This window comes from Dreissena polymorpha, chromosome 8 (assembly GCF_020536995.1).
Source record: "Dreissena polymorpha isolate Duluth1 chromosome 8, UMN_Dpol_1.0, whole genome shotgun sequence".
Classification (NCBI taxonomy): Eukaryota; Metazoa; Mollusca; class Bivalvia; order Myida; family Dreissenidae; genus Dreissena; species Dreissena polymorpha.
The window spans coordinates 101288612-101293914 of record NC_068362.1 but is presented as its reverse complement, the minus strand read 5'-3'; the positions used below and the strand labels follow the sequence as shown (position 1 = coordinate 101293914).

Below are 5303 nucleotides of genomic sequence, written 5' to 3'. Positions count from 1 at the left end.
AAAAACGTGCAAAACAAATCGATCAAAACCACGTGCAGTGGTGAGAAAACCGGGTATGTGTATACACATACCTGAGAAAACACATAACTTATTTTGACAGTTGGGTGGCAACTAGTAAAACAAATATTAACATTAATCAGCAAGAGATCGCACTAAATAACAGAAATGACCACTTAGAGATACCATCACTTACCCTATTTCAAATATTTTCCAGCTGAAAATTGTCCCCCACACTTCTTTTTTAGTTTATTTGTATTGTTTTTCTGGAGCCGAAGTGCATCTCACAGAATATCCATCCAACTTCCGTTGTTTTCACTTTCGTTATTAAAAAATCCGTTTAAAAGAATTATTTCTACTTTTAGATTGTTAAAGCGATGTATTATTATATATTATCATTATCACTGCACACGCCAACTGTTCCGACCACTGGCTACCGAATAAGCAAGCGTATCATTCAGCACGATTTAAAATTAACTACCTGTTAACTTAATAGCTGTGTGATTTGAATGCTGGTCACCACCTCCAGACAAACAACACCTCTGAAATAAACTTGTTGGCCACTGAAAAGTACTGTAATAACACAAAACCAATCAAATATACCCTGTATGTAAGGTTTTCAATATGATGGCAATATTACGAAGTATTTAAGAGTAGTAAAGTTGCTTCAAATAGTTAACTAAATAGACTTGTTAGTTAAAGAAACCATCACCAAGGAATATGTTTTAAAATTGCTAAGGTATCATGCAATTGTGACACTTTCCCAATCAATTGTTTAATAATATACTTTTTTCCCCAGGATATTTAAAAAAATTGCAGTTAAAAACAAAAGTTTTAAAACAACAACAAATTATTTACAGCATATGGACCACAATGGATTATTTACAATTAAATAAAGAAATTCAACTGCAATTTAATAAATAATGGCCTTCCACTATTGGTACTCACAAATACAAATGTGTTTTTCTCAATCACACGGAAATGTCAATGTCACACGCTCCAGTCACTTTGCAGGCACTGATGTTCTACTCGCTCCTAAAGATCGCTCGTCGCTCCCAACAAATAATCGCTCAGAATGCCACCTGGATTGCTCCACTGCACACGCCAACTGTTCCGACCACTGGCTACCGAATAAGCTGTACGTCCTCCATACAACCAAAGATTTTCCACAATCTTTAACAATCATCAATACTCATTTATTTTTATTAATTTTTTTTTAAATTAATGTTCAGTTCTTAAATGAGAGAAATCTAAAATATAACCACGTTGGGCGCCATTTGTGGCTTGCAATTGTGTTCCTTATATTATAAAAATGAATATATACAGACAACACACAAGCTGGGTTCATTACATGTCCATTTAATTTAGTTTTCCCTCAACACTATAACTTTTAATGATTACATAATTGTAATACAATCTCTGGAAATAACTATGATAAACAGCTTATTTAAAGCGTCTCAGAGAAATCACAAAGGCGTCGCAAAGTTGTCAAAGCCCTGAAATAACAATAACAATATTCTACAATAATATAAATTGATACAGACTTACAATAACATTTAAGTATGTTATCATAAATAAATACTATGCTATTCATAATATCTAGTGGTCGTCAATATAAGGTCTCGCTATATTGTAGCACAATACCACGAAAACTAACAATAGATCGACAACTTACAATATATCGAACTAGCATAACATTTCCAATGCTAATCATCAAAATAATAAAATATACAAATCTGAACTTGATAAAAAATACATCCAATAACATGACATACCAATTGTGGATTGGCCTCCTATGACAGCTTATGACCCCAGTCTTGAATGCAGATGATGCCCAGTGCTGTGACTGCAATATTAGCTCATATGTGCAAGCATACAGAAAAGAAAGTAATCTTTGTTATGACTGTTAAATACAAAGAATAATGCTGCCATCATAAACAATACCAAGGTCAATGAAAACAACCATATTTAACTGATAAATACAATACCGACAAAAGCACTATTCAATGGCCATCTAGACTAGCATATTACTAATAAATTTACATAGTTAAAATACAACATACCTTTATAGAAAACAGAATAAAAGTGAAGAACAACTGCTTCAACCAATATGGATGACTGCTTTCCCGCAAATCGTGCTGAATGATACGCTTGCTTATATACCCTCATTATAATCTATTAGGGGCCACACCCAACTAGTCAAAGCCAAACCGGTTACAATAATAGTATACCGTGATGAATTGAACGGAGTTACGTATCGATCTTTCTGTCAGTCTGTAAGCGTACTATTTTATGCGCAATAATATAAGTAATATGATTCGACAACGATTGTAAACATTGGTGAAATGCTTCTTACATAGTTATTCTTTTGAGTGTTTATGAGGTCTGATCGTGCAGTTTGCAAACATCAACGGAAAGATTACAATCCAATGCATTTGTCATCGTCAACAGTTTGGAATGTCAATTAGGCGATGAGTGAGTATTTAGCATGTTTCTTTCTAATTTATTAATTTAAAAATGGCTGCCCCATGGTGATGAAATGACATGTGTTCGAGTTTTGATATTTCTAGATATGTAAACTTTTTTTACTATTTAAGCGTAACTTGCCCTCGTCAATGTCGATATTAATCACTAGTTATATAATTTTCCGCCGAAATACGTGGAATAAACATGATTCAGATTTTTGAAAATAATGTATATTTTATTGTTAAAATCGCTTTGTATTTTGATTGATTTTGTGGATGTTATGATACGTTGATGTACATAATTGGTGGCAGTTTGAAGGAAAAACATCCTTTAAAGCATATATGTATACATTTTCAATGTGGCACTCTTCCTTTAGTCAAATTTGAGTTCAATGCTAGGGGTCCCACATTTTTCAAATTGAAGCCTCTACATGAACCTTAACAACCAGTAAGATAAGACGCTGAGACTTGATTTCTTGATTGTGTTACCTGTATATTTGCCGAAACTCCGCCTCAACGTGGTCCGCGTGCGAGAGCTGACCAATCAGTCCAATGAACCGGCGCCACGCTTGGTAACCAGGGATGCCGTGGTCACGGGCACGCTGGATGTTAATTGCCGCCAGGGCGCGCGCTCGAACAGGTGCCTAGTACATGAAAGGCATTCGATAAGTGAACTGAACAAATATAGACTATATGCCAATGCATACTTAACATGTATAAAGCAAAAGTGATATTATTTCAGAAAAGATAGTACAATGTATTGTTATTAGGGAAAGCAAGCTAATTCGATATAACGCTGAACAACAATTCAGGGGATCGCGTGCTCGGATCTCGGCCTGGCCTAATAAACAGAAAATATTCCATTATCTCTGATACAAAGAGGCATTTGAAAGTTACTGAAATTAGTATATGTGGACTAGGAAGTGGTAAATAAGTTTACCCAGATAATAGTGAATACCACTTTGTCTGAAATGATTCTACTGGTTAAAGAGGGAATTGGTTATATTTAAAAAAAACGTTAACTTGTCAATAGTTAGCTTGTTAGTCCGTACTTTATTTCATATGGACCTGAAAAGGTCGGATGCCAAGATCGTTTTTCTTATTTTTTGTGATAGGGTAAAATTACAACTAAAATCATTAACATGGTGTTTGAAGCAGAAGAAAGACGGTCGAAATGCCAGTTTTGATAAACTCATATATACTGTATCTAAAGCAAATTTATTTTCATAACAGATTCTCCTTTGAAACTTAAAATGAAATATGTAAATTACTTTGAACAGCCGTTGACATATCTGGTGCATTCACACGCACTTAACTGATTTCCCAGTTTGTTTAATTGAAATATGGATGAACTGACTAAAAAAAACATAAAAGGGTGGTCTGAACTTTAAGTAATGACAACGAGCACTGTGTCTTTCTTTCGAAGAGATGTTCTGGATTGTTATTATACTTATGCTACGTTGACAATTTAATTATTAACACAATTCTGATTTTTTTAAGAAACACTTTGTAATGTTGCTATTTAATTCAAAGCAAAATATTCAATCATACAGTTTGATTGATTGCGGCAGAAGGTCTGCATGAATAGTTGGATTTAGACCCAAACTGTTGATGATAAACCATACACGACACTAGTCTTTGGAAACTGGAGAGAAACCTAACATAATAATTGTGATAAGCACTTTGTGATCATGTGAGCTAATAAGTAGTTACCAAAGCAAAAATGATGACAACATTCCCAACATAAGCATTTTATTTTGTTATTCTCAAATATTTACATTTTTCTTGGTTTCAATTAATTTCAACATTTAGTTCATTTTCCTATCCAGCTCTATTTGTTGAACCATAATGAATATAATATCGAAACCATGTTTATTCTTAATTGTATTGCATTTGTTAGCTCAGCAAGAACAATTATCCTTATTTCTGTAAAAACAACGTGATTTTTCCCAATTCATTAGGCAAGGCAGCATTCCCAAAATGATATAATACATTTGAGTTATATATTTTTAAGCGATTATGTTCATTCACTTCCACATAAATGTAATACACCTGATTAAAAAATAACTATTTAAACATTTATTTTGTGTAATATAAAAATAACATTCTTGAAATATTACGTAACTGGTTAAAATAAAGTTTAATTTGATCAGGCAATCCGTTCTTATTCAATCTTTGATGTATTTTATACTACATATAAGCAATCCTCTTTGTATTCCAAAATATAACCTTTCAGGTTTTTTAATTGTTAAAGGTTGCATATAATAGTTATTTTAAAGCATGGGAAATGTTCAGTATAACTGTTTCATCACAAATATTAGAACTACAACCAAAAAGTGCGAATCCTAAAATCTTTTTTTTTTAATTCTATTAAAATAACCAAAACGTGAAATATCCCCTATACAATCAGTTGAATGTAATTGTGGCGTTATTCATGCACTCACAATTATCTGGGCGGATCAAAGCAAATCGATTTATGGAAGTTTTAATTGTTATACTTGTTCAGTGGTTTGATACTATTTAAATGGTTCGGTTCAACTTAAGTTTCTTTTTTTCAGCATTGCACATCTTAAAGCGCAGTTGACGCAAATTACTCGTAATTTGGGACGTTATAATACAATTGCAATAATTTGTATTGCAGTGTTTTGCTCATCGTGTGTTGTTATTAAAGACTCACTAAAACATTGTTATAAACAATACACACGTTCACAACATTCACCTGTGTGCTCAGGACCAAATCGTTCAATGACTGATAATCTCAAAACCGTAAACTTATTATTTAAATGAAATAAATACTGTAAATTGTAATATAATTCAAATAAAATAGCAAGTAAGAAATTA

The 5303-nt window shown here is 32.8% G+C and overlaps 1 long non-coding RNA gene across 1 annotated transcript; it reads right to left on the bottom strand.

Annotated features, from left to right (window-relative positions):
- Positions 1 to 478: 478 nt before the first annotated feature.
- LOC127842991 (uncharacterized) lies at positions 479 to 2153 on the bottom strand. Its single transcript, XR_008032017.1, has 4 exons — positions 2061 to 2153; positions 1773 to 1843; positions 946 to 1493; positions 479 to 560 (listed from the first exon to the last, which is right to left on the bottom strand). It is a non-coding gene; the product is annotated as an uncharacterized LOC127842991 (long non-coding RNA).
- Between the last annotated feature and the right edge of the window lie 3150 nt (positions 2154 to 5303).